Here is a 15,216-nt window from a genome sequence, read left to right on the forward strand (position 1 = left end):
GCAAGCAGTCAGCCTTGCTACTTTTTTCTGGTCTAGTGGGCGGGTTTTTACTTTCTTTTTTTCCTTTTCTTCCTTTTTAAAAAATATAATTTTAAAAGTTCTCTAATCAGAAGAATTTCAAGTAAGTAAAATTATAAGTCTTTCTTTGTTTCTTTCTAGAATACCTTGGCAAATTATGACAATGTTATAAGGTACTGGGAAAATACTTGTTAAATTAATGATTGATTGATAATTAAATGATGACATCTTAAGAAATCATTAAGTAGAAAGGAAACTAGTTTATTTTTATGAATTAATTGATTTATTTTTTTTTAGGAAACTAGTTTAAACAAAGTTCATTCTTTAAAAAACAAACAAACATGCCCGGCCGGGTGTGGCTCAGCAGTTGAGCGTCGACCTGGGATCCAGGTGATCGGGGTTCGATTCCCGGTCAGGGCACATGCTGGGGTTGTGGGCTCGATCAATGACTCTCTTATCATTGATGTTTCTATCTCTCTCTCTACCCCTCCTTTCCTCTCTCTGAAATCAATAAAGATATATTTTAAAAAAACACAAACAAAAACACACCACTAAATAAGAGAATTCTTTCTAAACCTACGTGGCAATCCATTCCAATTTAAACAAATTACAGTGACAATATAAAAAATTTGTATACTATAATTCAATAAAATTCTCAAATAGTAGAGGAAATACCATATTCTTTAATATTAATCCAAATTTGATATTTGCTTTAGTGACTTTGTCACTCCCTAGCATGAAATAATGGCATAGTTTTCTAAGCAAAGAATAACTTTGAGGGTCTGTCCAAGTTTCTTATTATTTAAATATATTTAACTTTTAAAGTTATCCTTGCACACCTTATCCCATGACCTCTATGGTTTGTCCACCGAGGGAGAAGAGGGACACTTGAGGAATGTTTGAAGTAAATACTGGTGTGCTGTGTTACCCTGAATTGGATGTTTAAGTATTTCATCCATCCATCCATCCATCCATCCATCCATCCATCCATCCATCCATCCATCCATAAATTTATTTGTTCACTCAGTGAGGATTCATGAGCCCTTCACTTATGTCAGACACCATCTTTAGTGTTGGGGATATAGGCATGAGCAAGTTTGACATAGTTCTGCCCTCAAAGGACTATAGTCTAGTGGGGGGACAGTGACTCTAAGCAAATAAATAAATCAGATAATATTCTGTTATAAATAAAAACTATGAGAGAAATAAGCAGAATGGTATGTAGAATTACTGAGGGGGACAATGCACAGCATGGGTAGAGGGAGGGCTGCTTGCAGTGAGGTGGTTAGGGAAAAACTCTCTTTTTCCAAGGAGGTGACATTTGAAGACAGACTTGAAGTATGAGTAAGAGAAGACCTTCCTAGAAAATGAAACAGCAAAGGCAAAAATTCTGAGTAAGGGCAGAGCTTGCTGGGCTTGAGAAACAAATAGGAAAGCAGAGTGATTGAAATCCAGTTAAGTCAGATCTGAAGATAACAAACCTGGAGTCCTCACTAGGTATGTCGCAATTAAAACCAGCAATTAGGGAACAGAAGTAGATAGACTTTAAGAGACCAACAACTAGCCCCTGAGAGATCACAGGAGGACGATAAGGGACTTCTTTTCTTCTGTAAAATGCAGATAATCCTTGAACCCATCTGAAGAGAAAAAATAAAAAATACTTTAAGATTTTTGAAAAATAATTTTATTCTCTGAATTAAAATTTTTGGCAGCTATGCTTTTTAATGACACATGTAAAGTAAAGGAAAGATTCTTTATAATTTATTCAATTGATTCTAACTATTGCATGTATATTTAATAACTTTACTTTTCTGATACTCAGGGTGCCATACACTCAGAAAGTTCTCCTCAGTCAAGGTAACTTATGTGGGTCTGAGCAGAAGCTGATTCAGGCAAGAAAACTAACTACTTTTGGTGGAACACAATAGCATACCACAGGAGGCAGTTTATCTTTCTCTTTTTGGCTCGCTAACAGTTATTTGGCTTTATAAAAATGCTTTTAAAATTCATCCAGACCTCTTCTGTTGAACTATACATTAGTAGAAACACAATTAACCCTATAATCTACTGTCTAATTCTTCATTTTAAAATGAAGAATATTATTTAAATAGCAACAGAAAGCCTGTTATGCATAATGGGACAGATGGGTGTGATGAGCAGAAAAGGAAGGGGAAAGGAAGGAGCTGAGGGAGGCTAAAAGAACCGCAGGATCAGGAAGGGGAGAGAGACCCAATGGAGACTCAGCATAATGTCCAGTGGATGCACCACATTGCCCAGTATGATCTGACTTGAAAGTTGACTTGAAAACTAAACTGCTTTTGAGCATAAGTACTACCTTGGGATGAATATTGTTATTCCCATTTTACAAATGAGGACATACACATGAAAAGGTTAAGCAATTTGCCAAAGGTTACACAGTGAGGCTGAGCTGGAATATGAACCCAAGCAGTTTGATTCCAAAGCCCATTCTCTTAACTTCTGCAAAAAAACTATTCAGGGCTTTAGCAACATCAGTTCACCTCACCACTATATCAGAACTTATAGTCCATCTTATTACGCCATCCCAGGCCTCACGGTTCCTCTGGTAAGTTTTTGATATAATATATGAAAGTATGATATACAGACAATGACATTCTAACAAAGTGGATCGACATATGTGGACATGGAAAGAAACCCCAAGTCTATTATAGATGAAAAAACAGTAAGGTGCAAAAAATGTGTATAATATGCTCATATTTGTATAAAAGGGAATGTACATTTGTGTATTATATTAATCAGAGTCCTAGCAAGAAAGAGATAACACAGTGAGATAAAGTTAATGAAGGGACTCTTTATAAAAGTGTGGAAAGGACCAAAGAAAACCAACAAGGCATGGTGAAGCACCTCGGGGCTAACTACAAGCTTTTCAGTTGTCTACTGTCAAAGAAGACAGCTGTCAGAAACCTAGCCTGAGGCTCAGGGAGGGAGCTCTTACCAGAACCCAGAGTGTTCATGGGGAGGGATGCCCAACAGGAACTGTGGCTTTCAGTAGAAGAATGGAACCACTGCTAATTCCAGGCCCAACCAGGAAGGAGCTGGGAAAAGAAACACTCCTATTTTCCCCTTCCTACCTCTGATCTGCTGGTAGGTGCTTCCCCACTCGTCCATTTCTCCATTGCCCAAATTCTACAGGAAGAAGCCTGGTAGTGAAGGAGCTTATTGATTGCCCATAAAGTCATCTTCAGGGCACAGAGACTAGAAAGATGGAGAGAGAAAAGGAAAAGGCGAATGGAGACTATCTCCACAAATAAAGTATTTCTGGGAAGATTCACAAGACACTAGGTTCTGATGGAAGCAAGAGACAAAAAAAAACACTTTTTATTTTTAGAACAGTTTTAGAGTTATAGAAAAATTGAGAAGATAGTGCAGAGAGCTCACATATTCCCCATACCCAGTTTCCTCTACTATGATATGAGCATCTTAAATGTGTATCATATATTTGCCACAATTAAAAAGCACACAATGTTGATACATTATTATTAACTAAAGTCAATAGCTTGTTCAGATCTCCTTAGTTTTTAACTTAATGTCACTTCTCTGTTCTAGCATACTGCATCACATTTAGTTATGCTTTCTTAGGTTCCTCTTGGCTGTGACAATTTCTCAGACTTCCTTTGTTTTGATGATCTTGTCAGTTTTGAGAAGTACTGGCCATGTATTTTGTAAGATCTTCCTTTATTAGAAGTTGTCTGGTTTTTCTCATAGCTAAACTAGTGTTATGGGTTTCGGGGAGAAAAAGCACAGAGGCATTTTCTTCACCTCATACTAAGGATACTCATAGTATCAACATGACTTATCATTGTTGATGTTGACCTTTGATGTTGACCTTTGATGTTTACAGTGTAGTTTCTACACTGTAAAGTGACTCTCCCCCACCTCCACCCCCTTTTCTATGCTGTACTTTTTCTTTGGAAGGAAGCCACTCAATGCAGCCTATACTTTAAAAGTGGAGAGTTAAACTCCACCTCCTTGAGGAAAGAATATCTACATAAATTACTTGCAATTCTGTAAGAGATATTTGTCTTCCTTGCTCCCCATTTATTTATTTGTTCAATCATTTATTTATGTCAATATGAAATCATGAGTATTTATATTATATTTTGCATCATGGCCCAATACTATTTTATTTTGTTGATCAAATTGTTCTAATTTGGTCATTAGGAAGCTTTTTCATTTGGTTCCTGCTCCTTTTTGACAAGGCTTCATCAATGTATGGTTTTGTCTCTTGTTTTTGGTCCACTTCTTTACTTTCTGGCACTACAAGATGCTCCAGGCTTATTTTGTATATTGCCTGTGCCAGTCTTTGAATCAACTATTTTTCCAAGGAAGCCTGGTTTCTTTTATTGGAGAATTTTGCTAGAAATCAAGATGTGGGCAATAGGTGTGCTCTTTGCTATTGGAATGCCATTGCTTCTAGGCCCTACCAGCTGATAAAGCAAAGAAATATGTGTGTTTATTATGAAATAACATTATGTAAATTTTATATAATATGAAATATGTACATAAACATAGATATAATATTTCTTTTTTTAAATCCTCACAGAGGATATTTTTTTAATTGCTTTTCAGAGAGAGTGGAAGGGAGAGAGAGAGAGAAACATCAATGTGAGAGAGGCACATCCATTGGTTGCCCCCAGGTCAGGCAGGGATTGAGCCTGCCACCTAGGTATGTGCCTTTGGCTGGAATTGAACCTGGGACCTTTCAGTTCCAAGGCCGATATTCTAACCACTGAACCAAACGGGCTAGGGCAGATAAAATATTTCTATATGCCACCATCTTATATCATTTTTTTTTTTTAAATCCTCACCTGAGGACGTGCTTAGAGATAGGAAGAGAGAGAAACATTGATGTGGGAAAGAAATATCAATCTGTTGCCTTCATTACATACCCCAATAGGGGACCAAACCTGCAACCCAGGTATGTGCCCTGACTGGGAATCAAACTGGCGACCCTTCAGTGCACAGGATGATACTCAACCAACTGAGCCACTCTGGCCAGGCTCCATCTTATATCTATTAAGTTAACATACGTTCATACTAATGAGGAGATTTACTTCATTGTACAGTATTTTGTACTGTTTGAGTTTATTTTTTTACTATGTCCATATGTTAGTTTTTCAATTATTTAAAAAGTAATAACATGATGTTTGAAATGTCCTCGTGATAAGATAAAAATGTGTGTAGGCATGTCTTGATAGTGTGGTTTACTAGAAGCCAAAAAAAAGTTCTATTGGAAAAATTTTATGAATCAAGCTTTTAAAAACATATTAGGAAAACTGGGTGATTACTGGGTGATTAAAATAACTCACACGAGTTATTCTTTTATAAAGTAAAGAATGATCCCTCTATGTATTTATGTGTTGCATAAGTACCTCAACACAGTCAAAATGGAATTCTTTCTTCTTTCTTTCTTTCTTCCTTCCTTTCTTTCTTTCTTCCTTCCTTTCTTTCTTCCTTCCCTTCTTTCTTTCTTTCTTTCTTTCTTTCTTTCTTTCTTTCTTTCTTTCTTTCTTTCTTTCTTTCTTTCTTTCTTTCTTTCTTTCTTCTCTCTCTCTCTCTCTCTCTCTCTCTCTCTCTCTCTCTCTCTCTCTCTCTCTCTCTCTCTTTCTTTCTTTCTTTCTTTCTTCTTTCTTCTTTCTTTTTTAAAATACATCTTTATTGATTTCAGAGAGAGGAAAGGAGAGGGAGAGAGAGAGACAGAAACATCAACAACGAGAGAGTCATTGATCGAGCCCACAACCTGGGCATGTACCCTGACAGGGAATCAAACCCTGATCGCCTGGATCCTAGGTCGACGCTCAACTGCTGAGCCATGCCCGGCAGGGCTGGAATTCTCTTCTTTCAATTACATTTTTGAACTAGTTCCTCTTCCTGGATTTCCCATCTTGGTGAATGGCATCTCATCCATCCAGCTGCCCAAGGGAGAAATTTAGGATCCATCCTTGATTTTTGTCTTCTTTGTTGCCTTTCACCCTTCTGTCAGGTCTGCTTCGTGAATAACTCTCCAGTTCCTCTGCTTCTGTCCATTTCCACTGCTGCTGCCTTGGTTTACACCCAAGGCAACAGCCTCTTAACAAATTTCCAGGCTTCTTTTTTTGCTTTACTCACAAGCCATTCTCCAAATCAGCAAATCAGGTCCATCCTTAGCTTAAAATCTTTCAAAATGGCTCTCCATTGCATTAGCCCTCTCCTTCCATGCAAGCATGGGACTGAGCTCCCTTTTATCTCTCAAACTCTTTCCCCCTTTCACCACCCCTAGCTTCCATCTCGTGTAGCTGTCCCTTTCATTGTCCTTAATAGCCAAAAGCAAGGTTAGATGGTCTTCCTCTGTAGGTTCTTAGCACTTTTACTATGAATATTTACCAAACTGAAGGGTACTTGTCTGAATCTACTATTAGGTTATAAACTCCTGGAGGGTAAGGTCTTTATCAAGAGTGTAATAGGCAGACTGTCTGAGTTTCAGTCCTGGCTCCGTCATTTTCTATCTTTTTTACCTTGGGAAGTTATTTAGTACCCATCTGATTTAATTTCATAGTTAAAAAAAGTAAGATTATGTGATAATAAGTACCTAACTCATAATACTGGTGTTAGATTTCAATGTAATGCCTGGTACATAGTAAGCATTTGAAAAATGTTGGCTGGCTCCCAGTGTGGTTCGTGGTTGAGCATCAACCTATGATCCAGGAGATCGCGGTTCAATTCCCAGTCAGAGCACATGCCCAGGTTGCAGTCTCCATCCCCGGTGAGGGGCATGAGGGGGGAGGGGGGCAGGGGATCAATGACTCCCTCATCATTGATGTTTCTGTCTCTCTCTTTCCTCTCTCTGAAATCAATAAAGATATTTTTTTTTTAAAGGAAAAGAAAAATATTAGCTAAAAAAAAAAGCCAACTATTATGATTGAGTTTTGGAGTGTTGGGGAGCAGTTTGAGTTAGATCTTATTATATTTTGAGCTTCATTTTAAAAAATGGTACATGAGTGTATGTATATATATTATTTGATGTTGCCAGAAATAGCTAATTTTATCTGTAAAAATTTCTTTCTAGCATGCTCTTCTGAGTCATGGATTTTGGCTTTTAAGTAAGCTAAAGGTTGTTAGTTGGGAGAACAGCCAGGAAAACTTATTCACGCTTTCGAATCACATGTTGAATAAATCTGGCAACACAGTGTCAAGCTGCCTTCTGTTTCTAATCATTTTTCTTTCTAATTTAGTTTCTCCCACCAAAAAAGATTATAACAGATTTTCATTACAGAGTCCATGGAAGACGTCACAAGAGGCAGAGGCAATTCTTTTCAAGTAGATTGAACCCATATTGCTGATCATCACCACTGGCTTCATGGCAGGTGCTAAGCAGTAGCAATACTTCCCGAGACCGAGACGATGCGCCACTGAGCTGAAGGAGCTGCAGAAGTCGTGGCTGAGCCCTGACCAGTGCAGCTCGGCTGGCTGAGCATCACGAAAAGGCCGCTGGTTCAGTTCCCTGTCAGGGCACATGCCCGGTTGCAGGGTTGATCCCCAGGACAGGGCGTGCAGGAGGCTGCAGGAAGCAGCTGATGTTTCTCTCCCTTCCTCGCTCTCTAAAATCAATAAAAAACATATCTTTTTAAAATTACTATTAAAAAATGTCTTGGCTGAGAGAGACCTTTCTTCTCACCTACACCTCTGAAATTATTGTTTAAAAGAAGAGGGCAGCATCCTATTTATGAAAACCTCTCCAAGTGCATACAGTCACTGGGCTGGGCCACAGAGGCTGTGAATCCTTGCCCTCTCAAAATAGACTCCCATCAGAGAGCTTCACTTTCTTAAACTTTACATTTTCTTTCCTTTCATCCCTTCATTTCCCAGCATTTACCCCTCCTTCCTTTTGTTCTAACCTCGAAAGAACAACCTCCCTCCTCTTGAGTTCCCATATTCTGCTCTTTCATCCACCTGTCTTATTATTTTCTAAGCTTAGACATTTGTCCCTGCTTTGAAATTTCTATAAAAGGAGGGGAATCTAGAAATGACATTTTGTGAACAGGAAAGCCAATATTTTGTAAAATAATAAGTATTTACAAAAAGAGGAAAATTGCAAGTACAGCAAAGAACAACAATCAGGAACAGTGTGGGTCACCCCTCCTCTTTGTCTATCCAAATGGACAGGTCAGGCCTCGAAGTCTCACCAGCACCTCCCTAGTGCCAGTGTCCCTTCCCTGGAGATCTTACTATACTTTTATTTATATCACACATCTGACATCATCTGTAGTTGTGTTCGTTCCTGTTGTTCATGTTAACTCCCAAGAGAAATAAGCTTCTTGAGGGCTTAATCTTATCTTTGTGACTCTGGAAAAGTCTCCTAGCCTCTCTCACAAGTAAAAGGAAGTAATAACCATTCATTACATTGTTGTGATAACTAAATACAATGATAGAACTTTCTAGACCACAGCGAAGTGCGCAATAGTTAATTCATTTCCTTCTCTTTCTTTGACTTGTGATCTCCTCCATAGGTTTCATTCCCTACCCCTCCATTCCCCAAGGAACTCAGGAAACACCCCCTCTGCCTCATTCTCCTTGTCTGCAAATTGAGGATAAGTATTTACTTCATAGGGTTCCTGCAATAATGAACTGAGGAGTTGGTAAAACAGAACCTAGCACACAGTGAGTACTCAACTGTTGGCTGTTATTATTATCATAATGCTTAGTATAGAATTGGTGCCTAAAAATACTTAAAATAAATTGGAAGAAATCATAACATGGTCCTTCTAATAAACAGATCTGCTAAGGTAACCTTGATGACTGTTTCTACCCAATGGTTGTCTTCTTTTCTATTTAGTCTGCCAATTTATCTTACACCTGGACCTTGTAAACCATTTGGTGGACCAAGGCAAACTGCATGCATGTAATAGAAATCAAAAAGTGTTTGGAAGACAAAAGCCAGAAGGAATTAGTAAGTGGAATTATAACCAAATAGGAAAAGTATTTAACAAGGGTAAATGAGAGGTTCCCACCAGCATACTTATTGAAAATCTTAATTAGAGTTCTGGAAAAGGCAAAGTCATATGCTAACATAATGTTAACATAATTACATTAGGAACAAATTGGAATGCTAATATGAGCTGAGGGCCAATATAAAGAAATCTAAATATGGCTTTTTTTTTTTTTTCCGTTTAAAGAGCTCATGATGTATTATAAACAACTCTTTAATGTGAACAGTATTCCCAGAAAAGTAAAATAAAATTCTTAACTCAGCAATATTGCTTTCTTCTTTAAAATTTTAATTTTATCACTGTTATAATTCAAAGAATTGATTAGTTCCATAAGGGTGAATAAAATAAATAGCAGTCCTCAGCCCCTTCCTGGGTTTCCCTGTCCCAAGGGCAACCACTGTCAAATGCTTTAGCTGGTTCTCTGATATGTATGTATATCCATATCTCTAAATAATGTTCATGCAGTTCTGTTTCATCTTTTCAGTTTTCTTACTATGTGAGATGAAGATTTAGTTTCTTTCCTGTGTTCCCATCACTGCAAAACCTCTACACACTCTCCATTCCTCCATCTCCTGACCCAGGGTAATCATTTTGGTTAGATAAATGAGTATTCAGATTATTATAATTCTGTTTTCTATTCAGAATGTAGCTATGTGGTAAGTCACCATTACTTTTTATTGCCTATGCTTTTGCGGGAGGTTTTCTTGAGTCTTGTCTTTTTTCATCTGTTTGTTTATCTTGTGCAATTTGCTTAGTTTTCTATGACCACTGGTATTTATCACTATTTAAGCCCAAACCCTCCTCCAGCTTAATCAAAGTCTCCTTTCAACATTTTCATTTTGTTTAATATGTTTATTTACACAGGCATTTGATTAACTTCATCTTCTTGAAAAGACCTCTCCCAGAGTTGTCTGAGTTGCTTCACAGGGAAGTTTCCCTTTACCGTCATCCTGTGGATTCCCTGTCTCTCCACTCTGCAAATCTCCTTTATCCTGGGTCCGTCCTTCCTCTTTCTGGTTTACTCATCCTTTAGGTGGAGCACATCCTCTATCTACTAGCTCTGTAAGGATGGGTGTGTGGGAGGTAGCATTTTTGAGAACTTGCAAGCCTGAAGATGTCTATTCTTCAGGCATACTTGGCTTATCACTTGAGTGAGTATACATTTCTTGATTGCAAACATTTTCCCCTCATAAACTTGAAAGTATTCCCCATTGCCTTCCACTTCTTTTTGAGAAATCTGAATTCATTTGGATCTCTTAACTTTTTATGCTGTGTTTTCTCACTGGAAACTTGTAGAACCTTCTTTTTGGTGCCCCACCTTCAACTTTTCCTAAGAGCTTTTTATTTTCTGGAAAAAATTTTACTTTGATTTCTGATTTTGTGGGTTTATTGAATAAAATAAGAATCTGTGATGTCTCTGAAGATATTAAGAGATTAGTTGATGGGGTTTTTAAACATATTTTTTATTGATTTCAGAGAGAGGAAGGGAAAGGGAGAGAAAGAAAGAAACATCAGTGGTGAAAGCCATTGATCAGCTGCCTCCTGCACACCCCCTACTGGGGGTTGAGCCCGCATGTGTCCTAACCAAGAATCGAACCAGTGACTTCTTGGTTCATGGGTTGACACTCAACCACTGAGCCACGCTAGTCTGGCTGCTGTTATTTTTTTTAATGTACTTTTCTACTTCTTGCATACTTTCTACTTTCATCACATTTTTTCCCCTTTGTTTTTTGGTTTCTATTTTTTCATATTAGAGGCTGTTCTCAGATCTACTCATGTTTGCTTGGCTGCTCATTTAAAAGTGGGGGCCTCAAGAATTGCCTGGAAGCTCTGAGTAGATGAGATATTCTACCTGTAGGGTGAGTTGTTTGGACATCTGTTGGGGAATCTCCAATTTCAACACCATGTCAGTGTCATTAGGCCTTTCCTTTTGAGTCTGCCTAGAAAAAGACTTGTCTAGTCTTCTGCCTGGAAGTAAGGGACTGGCTGTTATCATTATGCTGGGTTGAGGAAGTTCTGCAATTAGTAGGCACACATCATTTACTTAACTCCTCTGTTTTCTGCTTATTTAAAGGACCTTCTGCTTTACCCTCTTCAAAGAGGAAACTTTTCTGCTGGGGTGAGGAAGGACATTACCCAGCAGTCTGGAGAAAGAGAGGAACATCTAGGGACCTAACTTCTTCTCAAACAGCTTTCAAACAACCCTCCTTATTTGAGCACATACCTGCCTCCCTTTGCCAGAGGAGCTAGTGCCACTAATTCCTGAGCCATGATTATTTGGTGATTTAAATTGACTTTGCTCCTGGCTCTCCCCACTGAGGAAATAGAATTCATTCTTCACCAGTTCTACTAAGTCAGTACCACTTGTTCTTCCATTTCACAACTTCCAAAAAGTTGGTGCTGTTTTTCCTCATGTACACTTTATCCTTATAGGTTTATGCCTTTAAAAACTTCCTTTACTATAATTTTTAGTGCAGTTTAGGAGAGAGTAAAAAGTGTGTGTTCAATCAGCTATATTTTACAACTCTGTTTTCTTTAAGTGAAAATTCTACATCTGATACTTTCTAGTGTTTGGAGAATTTTGCAGCTGCCTTCAGTTAGAAAAAACCAAAGGCAACAGGCTCTGGGCATGCTGAGCTTGGTACCTGACCCCTTTCAATTATGAAGTGTACAGAGGTGCTTTGGCTTCACTCACAGATTGCCTAACTAAAAACTCTCCAAATTCAGAACCAATGCAAAGTTATGGGAATCTGATTGCAAAAAGCACTTTCAAAAGTACTTGGTATTCAGATAGTTTACTCACTGAGGTGGACAGAATAATGGCCTCCCTAAAATGAACATATTCTAATCCTCAGGAACTGTAAATTTATTAAATTACATGGCAAAGAAAAATTAAGGTAGCAGATAGAATTAAGGTAGCAAATCAATTGACGTTTAAATAAAGGGATTATTCTGGATTGTGTGGGTGAACCCAATATAATCACAGTCGTCCTTAAATGCAGGAGGAAAGCAAAAGAGCAATGTCAGAGGGACGCGATGTGAGAGAGACTGGCCAGGCCATTGCTGGCCTTGGAGGGGGAATGGCGCCAACTGCAAAGGAATGCAGGCAGAAGAGTGCAAAGCTGGACAAGGCAAGGACGCAGAGTCTCCTCTAGAGCCTTCAGAGGGAACCAACCCTTCTAACACTCTGATTTTAGTCCTGCAACACTCAGTTCAGACTCCTAACCTCCAGAATTGTAAGAGGATAAGTTTGTGGTGTGGTAAGCTACCAAATGTGTGGAAATATGTTACACTAGCAATAAGAAAATAATATACTTACTATCAAATTTAAAAAGTGATTGTGATTTATAGTCCTTTAAATTTTGAAGTTTTCAGCACATTGATTACATTCACTTTGCCCTCTCATTTCACACCTAGAGGCAGATTTCTATGGAGTTAATGAAATTTAAACTAAGGGCCTATGATGTACTCAGGTACCCTTGGGGTGCTGGGGTTGTAGAGGGTTCCAACCAGGAAGCATTCCTGATAAATTGCCCAAAGAGATCTTAGAAGAAAGGGGCTTGGATCTCCAAGCTTCAGGCAATTTCTGCTTTTATTCTAAATAAATTCTCATGTTCAAACCTAATTTTTCTTTGGTAATATTATATTCTTTGTCCTACAGAGAACTCTCCAAATTGTATCTGCTCTATGCTGAAAATAACCCTACATCAGCCCCTGCCTCTCCCTTTTTCTTTTTTAAACATCACACACACACACATTGGGAAAAGAAAAAGAAAAGAGTTTCAGTTAATGTTCAAGTGGCTTCTAAAACATTCCCAGACCCAGGCCCTGCCACAACATCAGATATGCCACTGGAATTTGAAGGGAAATACATTAATGTCTAGGAAGGGAGACATTAATTAATTTTTAAAGAAAGTTGGTCAAAATTGTAGCCGATCCTGTCATAATATTCAGACAGCAGGATATACTCTATAGGAAAGGAATGGGAAGAGTCATTTGAAGAGAATCTGATGCATTAGAATTGAATTGAAATCAATCCAAATAAGCAAACATTTATTGCATTCCTAAATAAATCAGGCACTGTTCTTTGTCTGGGGTGGGGAGAAGAGGGGTGGCAGAGGACGGGCTGCCCATAGTTGTTAGGAAAATCATCCTAAACTGCCCCACAGTACATTTTCATTACATAGAACTAGGTGGTCCACTTTTTTTTTAAATCCTCACTCAAGGATATGTTTATTGATTTTAGAGAGAGAGGAAATGGGGAGAGAGAGAGAGAGAAACATCAATTGGCTGCCTCCCATACGCACCCCGTCGAGGGATCAACCTGCAACCTAGGCTAGGCATGTGCTCTGACCCAGAATCAGACCTGAAACCCTTTTGGTGCACAGGGCGATGCTCCAACTAACTGAATCACCTGGCAAGGGATAGGTGGTCCACTTTTAAAATGTATTTATAAAATCTACTTTCAGATTATCTTTTTAAAAAATATATCTTTATTGATTTCAGAGAGAGGAAGGGAGAGGGAGAGAGACAGAAACATCAATGATGAGAGTCATTGATCAGCTGCCTCCTGCATGCCCTCGACTGGGGATCGAGCCCACAACCCGGGCATGTGCCCTGACTGAGAGTAGAATCTGAAACCCTTTGGTGCATGGAAGACGACACTCCAACTGAGCCACACGGGGTAGGGCAGCACCAGTTTTTGTATAATGTTTAAGTAACTTACCACCAGAATAAGCTCTTTATGTTGTAAACAATAATATAAACAGAGCCAATTTAAAATGGAGCTGGAGCTGCCACGACTGAGGAACTGCCTTTTATGTCTTATGTCTCAAATGCTGGGAATGTTAGAACAGGGCTAAACAACCTTGTGCCTTGTGCTTTGCAAAAGAACTATTTGCAAAGATAACAAGAAAGCAGTTATTATGACTAACAGACTGATGACTAGTGAATTGAAAATTAAAAACATTGTTTAGAGTTGACATCACTGGGTTATCTGCACCAGTTGAAATGTCTCCCTTCTACTGATGCAATTGTTCCCCTTCCCCTTCTCATATATACCCTTTGCCCTTGTCTCCTCATTGGAACATTATTTGGGCTTCTGCCTGAATCAGTGCTTCCAGAATAGCAATTCTTATTGACCTCAACAAATGTTTGCCACCTCTCTCTCACTTTGAAAGGCCTTTATTTTTAGGTTAACAATACCTATTACTTCATTTCATTCTCTCAGCAAGTCCAGGAACTAGGCGCTTATGGTTACTTTAAAGATGAAAAAAGTGAGGCTCAACGTGGGTAGTAAATAAAGGAAATGAAATTTAATCCCAGGGAGTCAATGCATGTAATCACAATGCTCTACTCCTTCTAGAACACTTTCTGCCAATAAAGATCCCCATGAAATGCCTGACAACAGGGATAAATTCTCTGTCACAGGACTGTGGGTTTCACCCCCTTTTCTGCCCCCACATACCAGGTGGTATGGCATGGTCTCATCACTAACACTGGTTCTGCAGGTCAGTATTTCTCAGTGGTGGAAGTGAGGGTCTGGGCATGAGTATGAGTCTGTGTAGTTTGAGAAAACCCTGCGCCCTCAGGCAGTGTGTGTGTGACCTGTTGGGAGGCAAGTTCTCTGGAGAATCCTGTCATAGAAGAATATTTATTCATGTGGGGAGAATAAAAGCAGGCCCCTAAATAGTATGCACTATATGATCCCACTTTTGTATTTCTATGTGTATTACCCAAACTGCAAATTTCAATTTTTTTCTGTAACTTCTAAATTGTCTCTATTTGCCATATATCAATTTTGTTTCAAGACAAGAGAGGGAAAAAACAAACAAACCACTTTTCAGGAAGTAAACCCCCATGGAGGGTTATTTCAGGAAGCTCTTTGCTGATAAGTGGAGATCTAGAAGTCGTTTGTGTTTCGGGAAATTGTCAGCCCTTGGGAGAATGAGAATGAAGTTCTTTACCATTGCTCATGTTTCCGAGAGAACAAAAATTTCTGAAGGAGCAATACAACTTCTGGAGAAACCTGGCTAACCGGGAAGGCAGCTGGTTTGTGGGAGCAAGTCAAAACTTCAAATATGTTCTTTGCCCAAATTTAGGAAAAGTGGTGATCAATGAGAACAAACTCTGTGAGAATTTGTTTTTCCTAATTTTGTCACAAGTACACCTCAAACTCTTATGCACTATGTGT

Source organism: Miniopterus natalensis, chromosome 10, assembly GCF_054644295.1.
Source record: "Miniopterus natalensis isolate mMinNat1 chromosome 10, mMinNat1.hap1, whole genome shotgun sequence".
In the NCBI taxonomy this organism is placed as follows: Eukaryota; Metazoa; Chordata; class Mammalia; order Chiroptera; family Miniopteridae; genus Miniopterus; species Miniopterus natalensis.